The sequence below is a fragment of the Amphiura filiformis genome, chromosome 20 (assembly GCF_039555335.1).
Source record: "Amphiura filiformis chromosome 20, Afil_fr2py, whole genome shotgun sequence".
NCBI classification, from domain to species: Eukaryota; Metazoa; Echinodermata; class Ophiuroidea; order Amphilepidida; family Amphiuridae; genus Amphiura; species Amphiura filiformis.
Window position 1 is genome coordinate 15,303,794 of NC_092647.1, and position 23,929 is coordinate 15,327,722.

The 23,929-nt window shown below is 35.3% G+C and overlaps 1 protein-coding gene across 1 annotated transcript in view; it reads right to left on the bottom strand.

Annotated features, from left to right (window-relative positions):
• Window positions 1-934, bottom strand: part of LOC140142142 (thrombospondin type-1 domain-containing protein 7B-like) — a 240,153-nt gene extending 239,219 nt beyond the window's left edge. The window contains exon 1 of the mRNA XM_072164108.1: window positions 634-934. The gene's annotated coding sequence lies outside the window, so the exon portion shown is untranslated. The remainder of the gene's footprint in view (window positions 1-633) is intronic.
• Between the last annotated feature and the right edge of the window lie 22,995 nt (window positions 935-23,929).

Genomic DNA, 23,929 nt, shown 5'->3' on the forward strand with positions numbered 1-23,929 from the left:
TCTTAACCAGTGGCGTACCGTGGCCGCTCCTATCCCGGGGGGCTGAAGAATATCACATTTTGCCGCCCCTTCCTCAACAGCCCGAAAAGGTTGACCCAATTTTTTTTCTGGTCGTTTGAAAAAGTGAAGAGCAAAAAAAAAAAATTTTAAACGCTAGTGCCCTGAAAGCAACACATTTTGATGTATGGTACAAATTTTTTATACTTTTCACATTTTTCCGCCCCTTTTTTTCTTTACTAATTCTTTTTGCCGCCCCTTCTTCTTCCGCCGCCCCTTGTTTGCCGCCCCTTCTTCGTCCGCCGCCCCTTAGTTTTGGCCGCCCCCCAAAATACGCGCATGTAACCTTACCTATCACAGGATAGCTACCTCTTTACGGCAATCCCCGCCAGATCACAATTGATTTCAAAGAGAACATACCATAGCCATTTTGCATTAAAACTTAGAATTAACATGACTAACCTTTATTAACATAAATTGTGATCATGCTCATAAACAATATCATTTTCAAATTCCACATACACACATCAATTCAATTACCAACTGATGAGACTAGTAGTCATGGCGAGTGGTTCTTGAGTTACAAAAACTTGTGAAAGTAAAAAAAAAAAAAAAAATTTGAAATATGCTAATCACCTTGCATTCCTTCAGATAAATCCAAGCAAACACAAACAAGACAATACCAGATCCAACGGTTCTTAAGTTCCAATTATAATAGTCATAACAGTTTACCACCAAAACGATAAAGCACCAATTACATGATATCTAATCCTTGATAGATTCCAGATAGAGATGGAATAGACGGTAGAAGATACTCCAACCAGTGAGTTAGCTAGTCTGGCAGGTTGTTTTCAATATTCACAGCCTCCTATCTTCTCCCACTGATCATCTACAATGCATGAGAATTGTAATAGCTTGCACTCTCTATACAGTAGCAATCTATCTTGCCATCCACGAGTGCATGACTGTAACTATTGCAGTATTGTGGTACAGATGGCAAGGCTGACATTGAGGGCAGTATACAACCATCATAATCTTTTAAATGATTTATATTTGGTATCAGCTTTCTTTATTAAATATTCAGTATTATGTTTTTGCAGAATTAATGGTTTTTAAATGTCATGCTTTTTATTTGGTTGTATAATCCATTTTTTGCTTTAGTAGCATATGAAAATGTCCAGTTTAAGCTGGAAATGAAATTATCTTTAAGTGAAGAAGCAATATAAGGATATTTTTTTGTTCTTTTAGTTTTGTCATTTACTGACATCTTGTTTGAATTACCACCAATTTCACATATTACTAGATGGGATAGTGTAGAGTCCGAAGTTTTCCGTTTTACGGAAAATGGAAGAAATTCACGGAATCGGAGGTACAACACGGAAAATGACATTTTTGTATGATGTGACAAAAATTGTTAAAAGATAAGAGAAATAAATGTTAAAAACAATCATGAGTTGTGTATGTCAATTTTTATGATAAAAATACTGTTTAATAATACCGAAATAAAGGTATATTACCAAGACATGAACCCCCTATATCCCTCCAAACATCGTAATAGTCGGCCTATTTTCGTGAGAATATTCCAATCAGAGCATATTGATCGCGATATTGAACACTTTATTATGACATTAATATCATTGTTTATACATTTTAAGCTTTATTCATGACACGGATTTACAAATTTTACAACACGGATTACAACACGGAAAATGGATTTTAGAAAACGGTAAACTTCGGACTCTAGGATAGTGTTCAATTTGGTGTATTTCAAATTTGATTTAAATTTGTTCATGATCATAATGTATGAATTGTAATCTTGAATGAGTTAGCTATTCTGCATGTGGTAAACAACTAATTTATAAAATCCAAAAATGTGTGGGGAAACTAAATGTTGTGTTATTAACTCTCTCCATGTGGGTGTTGAATGCAGACGACAAGTTTCAAATTTTGTTTTAAAAAATTCCAAAAATTTCAGAATTGTAAATTTTCATGACCATATTTGGAATCAGTATGAGAAATGCCTTAAAATGAGTACAAACAAGCCTAGTATTGGTTCAGCGATTCTTAAGATAGCTCTTAATATTTTTAGAAAATGTGGACAAAAGATACAAATATCATTGGCAACATATTTTAACAGTTTGAAACCAAGATAATGCTATTTTACTTTTTTTACAATTAAAACTATGTTGTGAAATTATGATATCATTCAGCTCTCTACAGGAGATAACATTCTACATGACATCATGCTATCTACAGAAAATAGCATTCCACACAACATCATGCTATCTACAAAAGATAGCATTCTACACAACATCATGCTATGCTATGCATTCTACATGACATTATGCTATCTACTGAAGATAGCATTCTACACGACATCATGATATCCACAGAAGATAATTCTACATGACATCATGCTATAATCTACAGAAGATAGCATTTTACATGACATCATGCTATCTACTGAAGATAGCATTCTACACGACATCATGCTATCTACATAAGATAGCATTCTACTTGACATCATGCTATCTACACACTCTCAGAACATTGGTTAAAAATTTTAACCAACTTGGTTAAAATTTTAACCAACCATGTATTTACAGGTGAACAGCCCAACAGTTGGTTATATTGTTAACCAACCTGGGTTGGTTAACAATATAACCACAGGTTGGTTAAAACATTGACCAACTACTGGTTAACATTACGGTAACCAACCAGTTGGGCAAAGCATGTTGGGCAAAATGGGCAAAATATAACCAATAGTTGGTTAAACACTATGAATGGGAAGTTCATTTCATTGTTCATATTTTAAGCAATTGGCGACATTTGAAGGTAGGAAATTATATTATAAACATTTTATTGGGTATAACACTTAGTTTAAGGTATGTGAGGCCAGACTGTGAGCAAGACTTACGATGCTTTATCGACAACAGCTACCACCACAACCGGTAAGCTTAAGGTTAAGCTCACCGGTTGTGGTGGTAGTTGTCGTCGATAAAGCATCGTAAGTCTTGCTCACAGTCTGGCCTCGCACACACTTAAACTAAGTGTTATACCCGATGAAATGATATACTTTATAATATAATTTCCTACCTTCAAATGTCTCCAACAGATCTTGAAGACCCCGATCCACAGCTTTGCAGCAAGCCACTCATATCCGGCCATCTTGTTTTCTGAAATGCATTTTTGCCCAACACAATGACCAATCACAGTTCGCAAAGGAACACCATGTGACCATGGTTGGGCAAAACCATAGTTTGCCCAACTTTATTGGCGGGAAAAGGATGTTTTTTACCAAGGTTGGTTAACTTTTAACCAACATTGTGTAAATACCATATTGATAGGTTTGACCAACCATGTATTAAACTGTCTTTTGCCCAACTTCAAGAATCTTAACCATTGTTGGTCATTTTTTAACCAACTGTTTTCTGCCCATTCATTTTTTATCCAATGTTCTGAGAGTGCAGAAGATGGCATTCTACATGACATCATGATATCTAGAAGATAGCATTCTACTCGACATCATGCTATCTACATAAGATAGCATTCTACATGACATCATGCTATCTACAGAAGATAACATTCTACTTGACATCATGCTATCTACAGAAGATGGCATTCTACATGACATCATGATATCTACTGAAGATAGCATTCTACATGACATCATGCTATCTACATGCTATCTACAGAAGATAACATTCTACTTGACATGCTATCTACAGAAGATAGCATTCTACATAACATCATGCTATCTATAGAAGATAGCATTCTATATGACATTATGCTATCTACAGAAGATGGCATTCTACTGAAGATAGCATTCTACATACCATCATGCTATCTACAGAAGATAGCATTATACATAACATGCTATCTACAGAAGATATCATTCTATGTGACATTATGTTATCTACAGAAGATAGCATTAATGTTACAAACTATTGAACATAGAATACTACATTTATGCTGTCTATCAGATAGTACACCCATAAAATGATGTTTGCACGCTTAAATAATGCTGTGCAATGATGAGGCCTCAATTCAGAATAATGCTGTCTACTGAAGATGGCATTAATATTATCTACTAAAAAATAGCACACCAAAATGGTGCATTTCCTATGACATATATTATCACTTTTACTTTTCATTTAAACATCTGTATTTGCTAAATATTTTGCTACCTTATGTGATTAAACACAATGGAGTTCTCATCTTGTAAAGGAAGTGGTACCGAGATCCTATGTATAGAAAATAACAGTTTGAACAATTGTATACTTAATCAATTTAAAACCAAAACATTCTTTAAAAATCTACTTAAAAGATGAAACTGTTAGCTGCTACCTTTGTTGCATAAAAGACATTGTAGAATTAAGACTAAGCCTCTCATTATGCTAATTTGGCCTGTACATGTAATATGCAATGTGCAAGACCAGATACGTTTTCTATTTGCGATTAAAAACAAGAGTATCAAATATCAGAGATAGTGCACTGGCATGTTAGCTAATGGTTACTGCAAATTATTAAACAGAAGGGAAGGAATTTGTGATGCAAATATAAGACAAAGAAACAGTGGCAGCAGCAGGAATTTTTTTGGGGGGGATGGGGGCAACGTGAATTTCGGGAGGGGGGCAAAATGGTTCCAATTTTGTGCAAAATTGCCGCACAAAGTGGGACATTTGTGTGATTTTGGGGGTTTGCCTCAATAGTGGGGGAAAACTGGGGGGGGGGGGCAAGAAAAATATTCCCCCCATAGCGCTGCCACTGAAAAGAAAGTCTAAGATACTGTTAACAGGAAAGAGAATGAACCCCATAAAGAAAAAATAATGAAAGTTTTTTGAAAGAAAAATGGAAAAAGTGTGCAATATTCATTTACTGAAGTCTAAAGAAAAGAAATTTCGACAACACAAATTTGAATTTTACATTGAGTTCATCTTGGTTTATATTAGAATGAAGTTAGATATACGTCACAAGAATTTTTCTGTAAATGCCTTGGCAACTTGAATTCAAAGTATCAAATCTGTGATTTGCTTGACCACACCCACCCTAAAATTGATCAAAATTCAAATTTGTGCACTTGTTGAATAAGCATGAGTAAAAGAATTTATGTAGTAACAGTGGCGTGCGCAGCACATTGAAAGTGGCGGGCCAGGTTTTTCAGTTCCCCCGAATGGAGTCTGATTAGGAGTGTAAGGTGCGAGGCCACAAAAGTGGGGGCCTGTGTCCCTCCTGCCCCCCCCCTTTGCGCACGCCACTGTGTAGTAATAATAAACTTTGCAAATCACTTGGGTGAATACAATCTAATAAAGACAATTAAGAGAGTGAATATATATGTAAACATATTTTAATCATGTTAATACTTTATACTCAAGTGAGGCTGTATATTTGGAAACAATGTTTAATGCTCTGCATGCTAGCCATAGGCTTCAACGTAAAAGTCCTAGTTTTGAGAATTTTCCATACGAAACTTGGGGAGCTGACCCTGGGTGCGATGGTTATATGAGATGTCTAGTGTGTGCTCTTGTAGCAGCAAAGTCCCTGATTTGTTGTTAAATGGTATATGGAATGATGTGGGGCCATAGTGGTCAACGGCAACCTGTAAAGTGTGCTGAGGCTTGTGGATCAACGTCTAGGCGTTGTGCCTGTGTGTAGCGCACTATAAATCACTGCACGCTTTTTTTTCTTCAGTATACATTGCCATTTTCAAAGTTTAGTAGTCCATGATTGTGTGCTTGTTCCGAAATACATAAATCTGAATTTTGATCAAGTTCTAGAGTGGTCTGGCCAGGGAAATTACTGTGCATATCTTTCAATTGAAGTCAAGCCACTTGTCCATGTTTGTTTTTCCATTTGAGAGACAGCTAGCTATCTAGTCTCGGCTGAAAGTAATTCAGAAGCATTAAAGTAATAATCCCTAGTATTAGACTATCAAATATCAGAGATAGTGCACTGGCATGTTAGCTAATGGTTACTGCAAATTATTAAACAGAAGGGAAGGAATTTGTGATGCAAATATAAGACAAAGAAACAGTGGCAGCAGCAGGAATTTTTTTTTGGGGGGATGGGGCAACGTGAATTTCGGGGGGGGCAAAATCGTCCAATTTTGTGCAAAATTGCCGCACAAAGTGGGACATTTGTGTGATTTTGGGGGTTTGCCTCAATAGTGGGGGCAAACTGGGGGGGGGGGGGCAAGAAAAATATTCCCCCCATAGCGCTGCCACTGAAAAGAAAGTCTAAGATACTGTTAACAGGAAAGAGAATGAACCCCATAAAGAAAAAATAATGAAAGTTTTTTGAAAGAAAAATGGAAAAAGTGTGCAATATTCATTGACTGAAGTCTAAAGAAAAGAAATTTCGACAACACAAATTTGAATTTTACATTGAGTTCATCTTGGTTTATATTAGAATGAAGTTAGATATACGTCACAAGAATTTTTCTGTAAATGCCTTGGCAACTTGAATTCAAAGTATCAAATCTGTGATTTGCTTGACCACGCCCACCCTAAAATTGATCAAAATTCAAATTTGTGCACTTGTTGAATAAGCATGAGTAAAAGAATTTATGTAGTAACAGTGGCGTGCGCAGCACATTGAAAGTGGCGGGGCCAGGTTTTTCAGTTCCCCGAATGGAGTCTGATTAGGAGTGTAAGGTGCGAGGCCACAAAAGTGGGGGCCTGTGTCCCTCCTGCCCCCCCTTGCGCACGCCACTGTGTAGTAATAATAAACTTTGCAAATCACTTGGGTGAATACAATCTAATAAAGACAATTAAGAGAGTGAATATATATGTAAACATATTTTAATCATGTTAATACTTTATACTCAAGTGAGGCTGTCTATTTGGAAACAATGTTTAATGCTCTGCATGCTAGCCATAGGCTTCAACGTAAAAGTCCTAGTTTTGAGAATTTTCCATACGAAACTTGGGGAGCTGACCCTGGGTGCGATGGTTATATGAGATGTCTAGTGTGTGCGCTCTTGTAGCAGCAAAGTCCCTGATTTGTTGTTAAATGGTATATGGAATGATGTGGGGCCATAGTGGTCAACGGCAACCTGTAAAGTGTGCTGAGGCTTGTGGATCAACGTCTAGGCATTGTGCCTGTGTGTAGCGCACTATAAATCACTGCACGCTTTTTTTTCTTCAGTATACATTGCCATTTTCAAAGTTTAGTAGTCCATGATTGTGTGCTTGTTCCGAAATACATAAATCTGAATTTTGATCAAGTTCTAGAGTGGTCTGGCCAGGGAAATTACTGTGCATATCTTTCAATTGAAGTCAAGCCACTTGTCCATGTTTGTTTTTCCATTTGAGAGACAGCTATCCAGTCTCGGCTGAAAGTAATTCAGAAGCATTAAAGTAATAATCCCTAATATTGGACTATTCAGTTTAAAACCCACACTACCCCTGTGGAAGATTTTTGAAATATCATCCACAGGGGGAGTATGAATTTCAAATGGAATGAACACATATAGGCAGCTCCACTTGAATTTCATACACCCTCTGATAAAGATTCAACCTGAATCTTCCATAGAGAGAGGAGGAGTTTCAAATAGAGTTAAATATGCTACTTCCAATTGAGATTCATACTCCCCATGTGGAAGATATTTCACAAGGGGGAGTGTGGATTTTAAATTTAGTAGCCCACTACATACAGCTGCAGTTGATTTGAAAACATAAATCATAACCCAACCTGTATTTATTCACAACCATTTGAAAGGACTGATTACATTACACAATTAATTTAACTCTCTTCATGCGGATGTCGACTGCAGACGACATGTTTAAAAAAAATTCAAATTCAAATTTTTTATAAATGTAAATTTTCATGACCATATTTGGAATCAGCATGACAAATGCATTAAAATGAGTACAAACAAGCCTGGTATTGTTTCAGCAGTTTTAAGATAGCTCTTGATATTTTGGGAAAATATTTCAAAACTTGGAACTTTTTCAGTTGAAGGACAAGCACACAGAGCATTAATAACTGAAATGATATAATGTCAGTTGAAATGTGCAGATGAAGGCACTGTCTGGTAACCCTGTATGTGTTTTTGTGACAAACAGATCCGTGCCTGTAGGATTTGGAATGCACGGACTATACTTAACCCCATGAGAACTACCTGCCGATTGGCCAAAAAGAAGTTTTCATTATCAATTAGCCCAATCAGCAATATTGTTAGAATTATTTCACCACACAAAAAAATTGGGGTGCATTATTTGCAAAGCTCCATTCTGATTGGTGATTAAAGTGAAAATATCATGTAATTGACCAATCAGAGGCAATGTTAGATTGGCAGGTAGTGCTCAGGGGGTTAATCTTCTCTGTGCAGATGCAATCCACTCTATGGTCAACAAGTGGACCATATTTTTATGTGAATTTCAAAAAGTATCAAAATTTCAGATTTTTATGACTATATTTGAAATATACGTGCAAAATGCAATTAAATGAGTAAAATCATGCCTAGAATTGGTTCAGTAGTTCCTGAGGTAAGTCCTTGTAATCCAAGTGATTTTTGTCCGGTTAGATTCATGTCTATATGTAAAGCATTCTACAAACATGGTGTTGAGTTTACCTGGATTACACAGTGCAAAATATCCCACAAGTATCACGCTAGCCTGTAACTATCACACATAGGCTTAATTGCCAAAAGGAAGCAACTCAGTTAGGTAATGGCTACATGCATGCATATTATGTAAGCAGATCAAGCCAAAAAGCTTAGGGGGAAACAAAGTCCTACAAGTTGCTTTACAATAGATCCATAAAATGCATTGTTTTGGAAGCAAGTACGGGCAAAAGTTAGTTTAGTAATTTTGTAATGTGCCTACAACCACAGGAGGAATTAAGGTAGGTTGGTGTGACTGCCAAATAGGGTACAACTCTACTAGTCTTATTACAAGACTGCCCTACCCCAACCCTAAATCCTAACCCTAAACTCCATAAATGAAGACTGCGCTCAAAGTCTAGCAAGTTGCACCCTATTCGGTAATTGTACCGGCAGGTCCACAATGCAGTACCCTTCACCTCATTTGAAAGGCAAAGTCCCCATAATTATATGGATGCACACTCAAAAGGTAAATGGTGTGCCAAATATGGACCAAGACTGGTTTAATAGCAGTCACTAATATGATAAAAGGCTACGATTTGTTGTCCTGTCTGGTCTACATCAGTGGTGATTGATCTATGTTTTAAGGTTTGCAATAAGCTGGTCTGACAAGTGAGAATTGTGAATTTACTGTGCTTTTACTAAAACATGCATGGCCTAATTCTAAAAAGTTCTGCAACAAATCATGTCATCGGCAGTATGCCTAACATTGTAAGTGAATTTGTATTATTTTATCATTACTTACATTGATTGTGCACTTTTCCAATGATTTGATTTGCCACTAAAATTCCTGTACCATTTGGTCCTTAATTTTGATTTGGGAAATGGTTGGGGTATGCCTATAACAAAATCTTATAGCATTATAGATAGTTCTTTAGGATTAGGGTAGGATTGGGATTAGTACATTTTTGGATTATGTATGGATTATGTATGTATAGTAAGGGTTAGGGAATGAAAGTCCATACATAAGTAGTAAGCATGTAATTGTTTTAAGATGTAAAATGTAAGGTTATAGTCTAGGTTAAAGGTTAAAAGCTACGGTCCATTTCGACATTGGCAGGAACACCAAGTACTATGTGTTTTTTTTCTTTCTTTTCTTTTATTTTAGTTTAATAATAACATGTCATAAGTAGGATTCCTCTTCTTTTAATTGCATTAGTGATTGATGTTTGTTCTTCACAGTACCAAATTTTTTATATTTATACCAATATTTACGTCTGATGACTAATTGAATCATTTCAATACACTATATACCAGCACCCCATGTTGCCATTACATGTGTTTTTGAAAGCACTAAAACAAGCTAAATGAATGAGTCCTCACAACAATCATGTAATACCACATAAAACCCAATACATCATGTCCGGTCCACCAAAATATGACTCATATCTATGGCATATAAATTAACAGATTACCACCACGTGCACGTTTGTTTCAATTTATGAATTATGATCTGGTAGGCCTATAAATTTAAACTAGTCATATAAAATATTAGCCTTTCACATATCCATGACAAACACGAATGAGTCATCAAACACTGAACTTGTGCTTTAGAGTCTACAAATCTATGCAGTGTTGCCTGTAATCTAGTACCACGGTGCTGTAAAGCAGTTATCGAAGCCACAGCAAATGCTTCTTAATTTTCAAGTCATCCACAAAATGATCAATTTGGGTGCTTTTACTGACTCCGACAAAAAATCACCCACTGGTTTGAAGAAGTCTCATTGTTCAATTATGTTGGATAGATATATGAGCCATAACAAGCAATCTTATAGAGCCCAATTAGGTACTTTAACACCAACTAGTGGCAACATTGAAGCTTCCTCAGTACCCAATGTAATAATTGAACAAGGGGTATTTGTTAGCTATAGATATAAAGGCTATTTATTAAAGCCTTCTTGTCAATTTATGATTTATTACATTACTCAGTTTGACACATGCTTAATTTACTATCTACTGAAGATAGCAAGTGCATATTGCACTTACTCAGGTTCATAAAATCAGCATTGGGCTATTCCATTTAAAATCCACACTACCCCTGTGGAAGATTTTGGAAATATCTTCCACAGGGGGAGGATGTTTTTCAAATGTAATTGGTCAGGATTAATCATTTTGAAATCCATACTCCCCCTGTATTATGGCTTTACCTATATCTTCCACAACTGGAGTGAGTATTTCAAATGGAAGTTACCCAACTGTCCATTCTATTCAAAACTCATACTCCCTCTGTGAAAGACTTTAGCTAAATCTTTTACAGGGGTAGTGTGGATTTTAAATGGAATAACCCATTTACTAATTAGTTTGGAGTCTGCTAATATTAATTTATCTAATTGATACACGTAACGATGCAGGACAGGAGGATATGGAAAGCTGTTGTGGTTCAGGAAAACCACCCGAAATAAGCAAGCAACAAGCATCATAGTTCGAGGACACCACTCGACATAAGCAAGTAAGCAAGCATGAAACACTTTTGCTCTTTAAAAAGTTGAGTGAATATCAAGTTTTTCCCCATTTTAAAATCTAACCTTCAGTGTCAATCAAAGGTTCTAAATTTTAATAGATACAAATTTCGAAGGAAACACTTCCATACATTTGATCAACGTACCCAAAGTGCAGTGAACTTGGGAGTACAATTATGTAATGGCAGTATGAGATGCATTAAGTTAATTAGTCAAGTTTACATCAAATTAACCTGGTTTTTATGATTCTTACCCAAGTTTACATCATATTAACCTGGTTTCTATGATTCTCACCCAATTCTCTGGCTCCTTACTTGATAATGGAATTATGAATATGACATTATGGAGAAATGATTGACAGTAGCGCTGCCAAATATTTAATGGGTTTAAAATGGGGGGGGCAAATGTAAAACTAGACATTTAAATGTTATTATCAAAATGTTTTGAATAAACCCAAAACATGTTTATAACATGTTTATAATGTTTTAAAAGCATTTGTGTATTTGTTAGGTAGGTATTTAATGCAGACAGTTAAGCTAGGTGATGTATGGTGTGCTTTATTAAAGAGGAAGACCGCCAGAGCAGTTCTGCTAGGGTGAACAAAACCTGCATGGTTATCAAATTATTCAGTGACAATGGTATCTCTGAAGTTGACAGGTTTTAATTGATGTTTTAATGTTATTGCATCAATTAGCACCTGTCAACTTCAGAGAAAACCTTGTCACTGATTAATTTGATAACCAGACAGGTTTGGTTCACCCCGGAAGAACTGCTCTGATGGGGCTTTGTTTTTAAAAGGCAAATTATTTTGACCATCATGCAATCAAATTGATTAACTCTGGAAACATGCAGGGAAACTATTTTTAAAGAAAAATATTTGAACATCCCTTTAAAAACAAAACCTGCTTTTAATCTATCATGGTGTAAAAAGGAGTGCAAGTGACTTTTAGCTCCTCCCAAATTACATCTCATAAATTACCACTGAATCTGATTGCAACATATTCCCAATTGTAAATCAGTATCAATAAATTGATTGCCTTAAGGTTGGCTTCCACATTCATTACTTAATGGTCCTGGAAAGGTTAAAATTAGATTCCAGAATTAAAGGAGGATTTCGTGATCCTAGCATCCTCTTTTTATGCCATTTTTCAGTAGATATCCACGAAAAAAGCTTATTCCCAAAATTTGAGTTGATTCCGATTTTGCGCTTGCAAGTTATGCATGATTATGTGTATTACACTACTCCATAGGCCACTGTTGTAATTTCGTTCTGGTATACCAGAAAGAAATTCAAATTTCACAATATTTTTGCTAAACGAATTAATCTTTTTTTGGTACATAAATATTATGTAGCCAGAGGTTTCCAGTGGTATAAAAATCTCAACTTTTTTTGAAAAAAGTGGGGGGATGAGGCTGTGGATCACGAAATGCCCTTGTAAAGTTACATACATCAGGGTATAAAAATCATATAAGATATATGTAAATATTTTGCTTTCAGTTTACACCAAAAGTGATATGAACCCTTGCACTTTGAATCAACTTTGTTAATCTTGTTACTAGTATCTGAGCTGATGCCAGCATATAACATGGATGCCAACATATAGCCATTACATTAACTTAAAGAATATGCCAGAATGCACTACAATATTTCTTGTAATCAAGTACTTCCACTTTACTCTTACAATCTATAGATAATTTTGATGTCCCCTATTTCAAATGACTAGCAAACTACAAAAAACAAGATTGCATTATCTTCTGCAGTCTCTTGCATACAAAAGCTGTTTCACTGTAAATAAACCAGCTGAGGAAGACACATACAGCCAATTTCAAAGTTTTACCATATTCCAAAGCATTAGCACTGTACATTTATTTTCTTGATCAAATTTAAGTATACATGTAAAATACATTACATGAGTATAGCATTACCACATGTTCATTGAAATATGGTTCAGATTTTGGAGAAATCTGAAGGCTGCAATCTTCCTTTGTGGTCCAAATTAAAACCTATAAAGCCATATGTATACCACTCTTTTTTCCCCCATCAATCATCATCAATTCTCATATTTTGTTTTAATGGACATTAGTATGGACATTAAGGCTCTGTGTGCTAAACATAGGCTTCAACATAAAAAGTCCAATTTATTAGCCTTTTTTTCAAAATATCAAGAGCTATATCTTAAGACCACTGAACCAATACCAGGCTTGTTTGTACTCATTTTAATGCATTTTTCATGCTGATTTTAAATATGGTCGTGAAAATTTACAATTCTGAAAATTTTTGAATTTTTGAAAAAATATTGAAACTTGTCGTCTGCAGTCGACACCGGCGTGGAGAGAGTTGGGCTATCGTATGGCTCAAAAATTATGCATTGCTTGATCTGCTTTTGCCCCACTTTCTTCATCTTACAGCAATATTTATTGTGCTTTAAAAAAAATGGTCAAAATTTTAGATGGAATGGGAATTTTGTTTCTGATAAAAATGTAATAATTCGGTATTGTTTTCCATTACACTTTCATATATACAAGTTCATAATTTCTTCATTTTCTTACTGTATAGCAGTAATTGTTGTGTGTATTATTTTTCCGGATTTGTTGCAGAATGGAGAATATAAAAGCATGCAAAACAAATTGTAGTGTTTAAAACTGTGAATGAAACAAATGTTAACCTGATCAGAACTGCAAGATTTTTGGGGAAAATCATATATCCTGCTCTACATTAGTAATGCTCTGTGTGCTAGCCATATGCTTCAACATTAAAAATTCTAATTTTTGAGATATTTTCTCAAATTATCAAGAGCTATCTTAAGAATCACTGAATCAAAACTAGGCTTTATTGTACTCATTTTAATGCATTTTATATGCTGATTCCAAATATGGTCATGAAAATTTACAATTTTGAAATGTTTTTAATTTAAAAAAAATTGAAACTTGTCGTCTGCAGTCGACATCCATGTGTAGAGAGTTAAATTCTGCCTTCCATATAGTCCCAAATTTAGTGTTCTTCTATCCCAGTAGTTTAAATGTTGATTTATGCATATAATGTAGGCAAGTGAGAGATTTAATGTAGTGATTATCATCTTGATCTGAACATTAAAGATTGAACATAACGACAAAGTAGGCCATATTTGGAGTAATGTACCCACATGAACTTTGGTTCCACATAATCTGTGATAAAAAACCAATGGCTTTAATAAATTGAGTATAGACTGATCATTAGACAAATATATCAATTTTGTTCTACCCTCTTAATTTCAGGGAAAAATACAGTTGAAAGATTTAAAGGGGAAATTTGCTTATACAAAAGTAAGGCCTAAAAAAAATTGTTTGATTGGCGTAACCCGACCGACCCTAAATATAGGCCCAACCCTAGAGCTTTTCTTCTTATATTTTTGCAAAAAAAAATGTTTAAAAAAATTGAAATTAAAAAACTTAAATGTGTGTAAAAATTTGTTTTTTTAAATTGCCGACCGACCTACCCTTTTTTTTATGTTACCAATCAAACAATTTTATTTAGGCCTATCTACACATTTATACCACTGCCAAAGTTCAGGGTATATAAGGAGGTCATTTGCCACCAATATTTAAAAAGTTGTATCTAAGTAATATTATAAAAAGTGTTCAGGAATATTCAATTTGTGCTTGGTCTTTGTAGTAAGAACATGTATAAACACAATACTTGAAATGAAATGAACCAATTTAATTATTAGGGCATTACGCCTTGAAACTTTCTTGTAGTAATCATGGACATAAAATACCAAGGGTTTAAACAATATTGAAGAATTTTTGTAAACAATTTTTAATTATATGATAACATTTGTACATGTAACATTCAAGCATGCCTTAGTTCAGTAATTCTTAAAACAAACTTGTTAGTTTTTAAATTAATTATTTTGGGAGATTGCCAGCTTTTGTCAGATGCATGTCAAGTATTAGTATGATTGTGCTATTCCAGTTGAAATCCACACTCCCTCTGTGGAAGATTTTGGAAACACCTTCCACAGGGGGAGCAAGTTTTTCAAATGTAATTGGTCAAAGTTCATTATTTTAAAACCCATACTCCCCCTGTATTATGGCCTTACCTATATCTTCCACAACTGGAGTGAGTATTTCAAACAAAAGTTGCCCAATTGTCTATTCTATTCAAAACTCATACTCCCTCTGTGAAAGACTTTAGCTAAATCTTCCACAGGGGTAGTGTGGATTTTAAATGGAATAGCCCATAGTGTATGTCTAGACCACTGAACTCTGCTAATGAGCCTCTACTTAAAGGCTCCATCAAAGAATTATGAATTGATCAATTACTCAGAATCGTGACTACAAGTCTCCATTATGGATATGCATAAATTGATTATCAGGATAATTAGAATATTGCCGCTCATCACGAAACCACTACGGCAAGGCAACGAGCTAGTCTGGTATTTGAAGAATGATGTAATGAGGACTATCTGATGTATGGCCAAAAGAATGATAGACACGGCCCTGAAGGACAGACACATACATATGCATGTCACATTTACCATTATCAACTTTGTTTAAAACTTGAAACTTGATGAACTTTATTAAATATTAAACTATAAAATGTTGGGCATGTAAACACATAAATAATAAAGTAGTCAAACTTCAAAATTATTTTTGTGTATTATGTATGATATTGAATGATGATAGCATTATTGTATATAATCCTATCTACTAGCTCTTCTTTTGATGTTTAGTGAGGTATGGCAAGTGTGGCCTTCAGCACATAAAATAGGGAAAGCTATTTAGCATAACAAAGGGCTACAAGAATGATATACACAACCCTGAAGGACAGACACATACATATGCATGTCACATTTATCAACTTGTCTTAGCATTTGGGACTTCTTTAACATTTGAAACTTAATCAACTTTATTAAAAATTAAAACTAAATGTTGAGCATGTAAACACATAAATAATAAAGTAGTAAAACTTTTTTTATTTTTGTATATTATTGTATAATATTGAACTGATGATAGCATTATTGTATATAATCCTACCTACTGATGATAGCAATATTGTATATAATCATATCTACTGATAATAGCATTGTTGTACTAATGGATATCTACTACTGATAGAAATGTGATAATTTACATTACATTGGCTGTTATCTACTGCTGATAGCAACATGACACCGACTGCTACCTACTCTGATAGCAATATCATACTGATTGTTATCTACTGCTGATAGCAATATAACACTGACTGCTATCTACTGCTGATATCAACATAACACAGACTGCTATCTACTGCTGATAGCAATATTACACTGACTGCTATCTACTGCTGATAAGAATATACCACTGACTGCTATCTACTGCTGATAGCAACATAACACTGACTGCTATCTACTGCTGATAGCAATATTACACTGACTGATATCTACTGCTGATAGCAATAAAACACTGACTGCTATCTACTGCTGATAGCAATAAAACACTGACTGCTATCTACTGCTGATAGCAATATAACACTGACTGCTATCTACTGCTGATAGCAATATAACACTGACTGCTATCTACTGCTGATAGCAATATAACATGGACTGCTATCTACTGCTGATAGCAATATAACACTGCTGATGGCAATATGACACTATGACACTATGACACTGACTGCTATCTACTGCTGATCTGACTGCTATCTACTGCTGATAGCATATCCTTTTCTGATAGCAATATAATACTAGTTGATATCTACTGCTGATAGCAAAAATGCTACGTTTCCTTGATGAACGTTTTTTTTGCAGGTATGGGTATGTGTTTTCTTCTGATATTAATAAGTACATATTTCAATGCTATATATTGAGAAGTCAGTTTATTTTTAAACTCTAAATTGTAACATAGCAACAGCAATACATCAAAGCTTTTGTTTCCAAATGAAGAAACAGTACAATCATAGTCCCAAAAAGGCAAAATGTTCTAATACAATCAAATGACCAATAGAACATACTTTTACAGGAATTGCGCCAAAATCTAGGTCAGTTTATGATGTCTAGGTTTTAATAATGAAAGCATCAGTATTGATCACTGAGTCAAAGTGTTTCCAAGGTTAACAATGTGGACAAGCTTGACCTGCTTGAGATGCACCAGTTTTCTGTCATAGATGTCTGTAATGCTCTGCGTGCTAGCCATGCGCTTCAATGGAAAAAGTTCCAAGTTTTGAAATATTTTCTCAAAATATCAAGAGCTATCTTAAAAACTACTGAACCAATACTAGGCTTGTTTGTACTCATTTTAATGCATTTTTCATGCTAATTCCAAATATGGTCATGAAAATTGATATTTCTGACATTTTTGAATTTTTGAAAAAATTTTGAAACATGTCGTCTGCAGTCGACACCCGCCGTGAAGAGAGTTAACAACCTCCAGATTGTTGTGATGCTGAGGTGGATTTATAGCTGCTACATGAAATATTAAAAGACAGCTACTATGTAGACTGAATGGCCTTTATTACTGGGTGTAATGTGTTTTTTATAACACACTGAATGAAATACTATTCAAATATAACAAGTGTCCAGGCTCAAGCGAGGTTTTATCTTGAATCGTTGTAAAGAATCAAAGATATTAGGCACTGCTAAGCATCCATGTTCTTGTAAAACATCACATTGATAGTTTCATCAGGTTGATAGTTGATATATCAGGTTACAATAAATTGCAACATCATACCATTAATGTATGCAAATGATTTGCAAATTAAATACAAATCACCACGAGGCAGCAATTATGTTTTCTCCGTTTCCCCTTGAGATGCTACCTGAAGTGGGTCAACAGACTGTGACCATTACCTCTTTAATCTTTGTTAACCTATTGTATCCTTACAGCTGCCTTAAGCTAAAGGTCACATCACAGGTCAGCCTTAACCCCCTGAGTACTACCTGCCGATCTAACATTGCCCGTGATTGGTCAGTTACATGACATCTTCACTTTAATCACCAATCAGAATGAGGTTTGTAAATAATTCACCCAAATTTTTTTGCGTGGTGAAATTATTCTATTGATGTTGCTGATTGGTCCAATTGATAATGAAAACTTCTTTTTGGCTAATCGGCAGGTAGCTCTCAAGGAGTTAACAATTGCCCTCACATCATCCCCATACATCTTCTCAGAGCATTTTTTCCCCAATTTGTATGTAGCAAAATAAAATGCAGAAACCGCATTCAGTTACCCATGAAATCCAAATTACTTCCCCAGGGATGGCCGCATTGAAGGACTGTAAATCCAGGCCAAAGGGCTTACTGCTATGGCCAGTGTACTTGCCATTCATATTCACCAAAAGCCGATAACTTGGTTTGGATGCTGCATCATGGTTTTTTGAATGGGAGGTTAGCGGGAGGTTTTGAGGGTTATATGCTTATATCAACATGAGATGAGATAGGTAACATCAAATGCCAAAAGGTTGAATATAATACCTTCCTGTCAATTACAATTGCAAATAAGAACAGATATTGACATTAAATCAGAGGAACAGGGTTTTTTTGTATCGGAATGTGTGATTGATGGGATTTTTTGTCTCCAAATAGGCATGCCCACACGGAGGGCTTTTTACTTAAGCAATGCGATTCTTGAGCACAAACTTGTGGAAATCTGCCATGTGAACGCTCTCCAGGATTCCAATTCCTTAGTTTGCCCCAAAATTTATCCCCAAGAAATTTAGGGGATTTCCCGACTTCCCAAAGTGATGCTTGAGTGGTCCCCGAGTGCTACTGCCGTGTGAACGATACATTTTGTGATTTTTGAGTGCTGAGCTTAACCTATGACCTTGTGACCTTGTATTAATTATATTTAATATGGTTCAATTTGGTGCTCCACTATAGATAGGTCATAGTAATCTTCCGGTTGCAATTCTAGAGCTGACATCATCAGGCATTGCAAAACTCAAGGATTCCATCCTGCAATTGAGTCGTGTGGACACACACTCAGGGAGTGACTTAGGAATCACAATTCTTGAGCATGTCAATCCTCGAGAATTCTATATGACCCTCTGAACACGACTATAGGAATGAAAGATATATAAGCAGTCAATGAATTCACCATATTGCTTCTGGAATATGACAAGATGTTTCATTGTTTCAATACAGTCCAGTATTCTGACACAATTAGGCAATTGCCCACATAAAAACATATCCATGCCAACGCTCATTAATTTCTTAATTTCACAAAATATTCAAGACCATGTTCGTGGTAAGCTGACAAGGGTTCGTGGTAACCTTACCCAAAACCTGACAAGGGTTAGGGTCAGGTTTAGGGATCAGAATTTAAACCAGGATTAGGTTTTAGGGTTATGGTTATGTTTATAAGTTAGAATTAGAATAAAATTATAGTTAAGATTTAGGTCAGAATTAAGAGATTAGGTTAGGATGAGTTTAGAGTCAGGAGTGTGGTTGGGAGAGGGATCACTATTCTACTATTAGAATTTTGATCTAGAATGTTTTAGTATTTAACTGATCACTTCCTTTAAGGGTTTTTACTATATATGGACAAAGTCCTTTTCACATGAAACAAAATTCTTCCAAAGAATCATACACATGTTCACATAAATGAGCACCCAAACTTAACTCTGTTCAAATAAAACATTCTTCAGAATATTGACATTTTCCTTTATATTTCACATGGGGAGGATGGATGAGCACTAATATTGTTTTTCAAGATGATAAACAGGGTAAAAGAGACAATGGACCCAATGCATCTGTGTATAGATCAAACCTTTGCTTATCAGGCTTATTTTTGTCACAATCTTTCTATCCACATATTGTATATCAAGTGGGGAAAAACCCTCAATCAATGACATGTGAGAGCTCCTTGAGGAAAAGGTCAATAACACCTACAATATGTATCCATATATAGACGTGTTTGTCAAAATATAACTAAAAATACTAAAAAGTATAGATTTAGCACATTTTAATCCAGATTTATTTTTAGCATTTCACTAATCATCTTCAAGGTTGTTAATATTTTTCTTATAAATAAACATGATAAAAGCTTTGAATTCTGAAAAGAAGGTGGTTTATCAAAAAGCAAAAAAAAACCAAAAATATGAAACCCAAAGCTTCAAAATCAAAACTTGTATCTCCGTGATTTATTACAAATCAAATCCAGAATGTAGCTTGACATTTTTGTCACTAGTTATTACAGCTTCGGCAGTACTTTGACTCGTCCCAGCTATGGCTTCTGTCACGATGTACGCCCCGGGCAAGCAGCTACTCAATGAGAAATTGAATACGCACAACTTTGACCAGATTCTTCTTCTTTTCCTGCTATTGTGTTGCCTTACTCTGGGTTGATTGGGGGTAAAGCTGTTTTTATGATGTCGATATCATAGAACACTGGGGTAAAACTGTTTTATCAATGTCAATATTATTGAACATTTTTATCTTTTAAATCATTTTTACCTAAAAAGTAAAAGGTTTTGTAGCAAATAAGTTTGATAAAGATAAGCTGTTTGCCACTGGGGAAGACATAATGTTTGCTGTTTATAGTATCCTTTTATCAACTATTATATAGCCTTAGAGATTTGCCATCCATATACTGGCACCAAAACCTAATATATGGAAGCAAGGATCTATATTGTCTGTAAAATTATGAGCCTTTAAAACACCAAATTTTGTAATTTGCTGAACCTTTAGTATAATCATATTCTCTTAATTTGACAGAGTGAAATCGTGCATGATCAATCCATTGACCACAAAGAAAATTAGCAGATCCATGGAGGGGATGTGGGTGATAGGTGAATCAGGGTATTTCTGTAATTCTAACCATCAGTTACAAACTTCAGTGAACGGCTCTTTTCAGAGCCATTAAACCTTTTTCACTAGCAGATAAGTGACAAGGGGGCCATCTTCAGTGAACAGCTCTTTCCAGAGCCACCAAACATTTTATACTAACAGATAGACAAGGTCTGCTTGTTCTCTGTTGACAAGGGGCAGTCTTCAGTGAACAGCTCTTTTCAGAGCCACCAAACCTTTTACATTAACAGATAGACAAGGGCTGCTTGTTCTCTGTTGACAAGGGGCAGTCTTCAGTGAAAGGCTCTTTTCAAAGCCATCAGTAGGCAAGTGGGTAGCCTATACATCTCATTCTTTGTCCTGAGGAAGTCAGAGCTACTCCTGGCAAAAGCTTGACAGTTCTAAACTTGTCCGATGGCAAACCTGCTAAAAACTTGTTATGAACTCCCATCATAAAAGCCTATCCCAAAATTTAACTTGTAATTTCACTGAGGGATGAAAACATTGTTTTTCAAAAACAAGTAAACAATTATAGATAAGCTCATGCATTAATTCAGATAAGTAAAAAACAATTTCACCATATGTATCACACATCATTAAACATACATAGCATCAAATCTATACAACCCAACTGATAGCATGGTAATGCAGATACTGTAGACATACATTGGGCTATTCCCGTTGAAATCCACACTCCCCTGTGGAAGATTTTGGAGATATGTTCTATAGGGGGAGTATGTTTTTCAAATGTAATTGATCAGGGTTAATCATATTGAAACACATACTCCCTCTGTATTATGGCTTTATCTCCCACAACTGGAGTGAGTATTTCAAATGGAAGCTACCCAATTGTCTATTCTATTCAAAACTAATACTCCCTTTGTGGAAGACTTTAGACAAATCTTCCACAGGGGTAGTGTGGATTTTAAATGGAACAGCCCATATGTCTGTGCACGTCAAGTGGTAACTCCACTCCAAGGACTATTTAGTAATCAAGTATTAGTAAACACCATCAATACCCTACGGTGATCCACGCAACGTCAAAATAAAATACTCAAATCACAGATCATCAGAATGTATATATACGTATGTGTGTGCTGGCGTCTTTACACCAACATACCGCTCTAGATATAGGCGGCCTTTATAATTGAGGCCTCATAGGTATATAGCGAGAAACAGACTAAATTAGTTTCTGTTAAATGATATGTATAAACCACTGTCAGGGAAAGTTGGTGGACTTAAAAACCAATATGGCAACAAACATGTGATTTATCATATTCAATGACTTATTCATCATTGTCTCGCTCATAAAACATTATTGATGTTATTAAAAACTTGCAAATATCTACTATACCATATAACATATATTAAACTGACATTATTTTCACTTTATACTGGTTATTAAGCTATCCATTTTCTCAATGTATTTTTCTGTTCTCTCTTCCTTGGGGCTGGGCTAAAGGCTTTTTAATCTGTGCACCCACATTTAATTTATGCAGAGTCATGTAGCCCACATACGATCTATTTTTAGGCATTACATCATTTGATACTTAAGGTTGGTCTTAACCCTGAAATTATGGAAACTTTTGAGCCTCATACCTGTTAAATTATTGGAGTAAAGTATATAAAAGTATACATATTTAGAATGGCAAAGACTTGATAAGTCCATCTGTGAGGGTGAGGTCAAATATGGGCAAAAATGCCCAGTTTTGGAGAACCATTTGTTTTTTTGAAACATAATGTAACAGGAAGCTCTTATCAATATATATTTTCCATCACATGACCTTTGATCATCAGATAAGTGTCTTCATTTTTGTTCCTTTGGCTTCTTCTTCATTTGTGACTGGGCTTTATATGCTTGTGCACCTACACTTTGGAACTTGCTTCCTTTGAATATGCATTTTTGTGACTCACTTGATGTTTTCAAAAAGACTTTTAACTCATCTGTTTAAGATTGCTTAAATGACAATTGACTTCAACAAATATGTGACTGTTTTCATAAGTGCATGTAAATATTTAATTTATTCAATGTTTGTGCCTTAGAATAGGCTATCTAGATATTATAAATACATTATTATTATTATCATTATTATCCAACCTCAGGTTGATGATCTTTATAGTGTACTGCATAACCCACAAAGCCACTGATCACGGTGGCACAAATTATTCCATAAACCATTCCAGTGATGAGTATTTGGGATCTAATCAAGGCCTAATCAACCAATAGGCCTATAAACTATCACAGCCAAGTTCCTTGTCCAGGGGAATTTCAAGCTAACTAAATTTTTCCACAAGAACAGATATTGACACTGTGTGGAGGATCACTCTCCTACCATCATGCGGCGGAGTCTAGCACCTTACAATTGAGTTAATGTGAGCTAACCAACCTCTCTTAACATTTATCGCTATCAAAAACTGAGTACAACACATTTGAATTGCCTCTATGACTACAGAAATTGGATTGCTAACAACAAGTCTATTTGATTCCTGATTTAGTCTAGTTCACCCATCTCATATCACATTACCCCAATTAAAATGTCATTTTATTTCAAATTTGATCTTGTGTGATATCCATGATGAGTTTTGGTCCTGAAATAGGTTATTCCAGTTGAAATACATACTCCCCTATGGAAGACACAACCTTAATTTTCCACACAGGGGGTGTAGATTTCAAATGGAGTCACCCATTTAGGTAGCCCAATTGAAATTCACACTCTGTGTGTGGAAGATTATGAGGTCATGTGTTCCATGGGGGTGTATGGATTGCATCTGGAATAGCCCAAAATATGCCATTAAAATAAAAAAACTCACATATTCAGGGGAGTAAATCAGGAGAGATTTCAGCTGAGCTGAAGTTAGCTTGTCATTTCCATACAAACTGTAGTTAACAAGTGCATAACATATTAAAGTGAACAATGGATGACTCCACACTAGAGTGGGATCTGAATTAAAACGCATCAATACGATCTTCCAGGATGCGCATACATAATAGAAACTCAAATCTCAAATAACTCAAAATCTGCATCCGCTATGTGAGCATATTTTTGTAAGTGCATTGGGGTGTGTGTGCATGTAGGGCACTCATGGGGCAATATTGTGTGCATGAATGGCGCTCACAAAAGGTG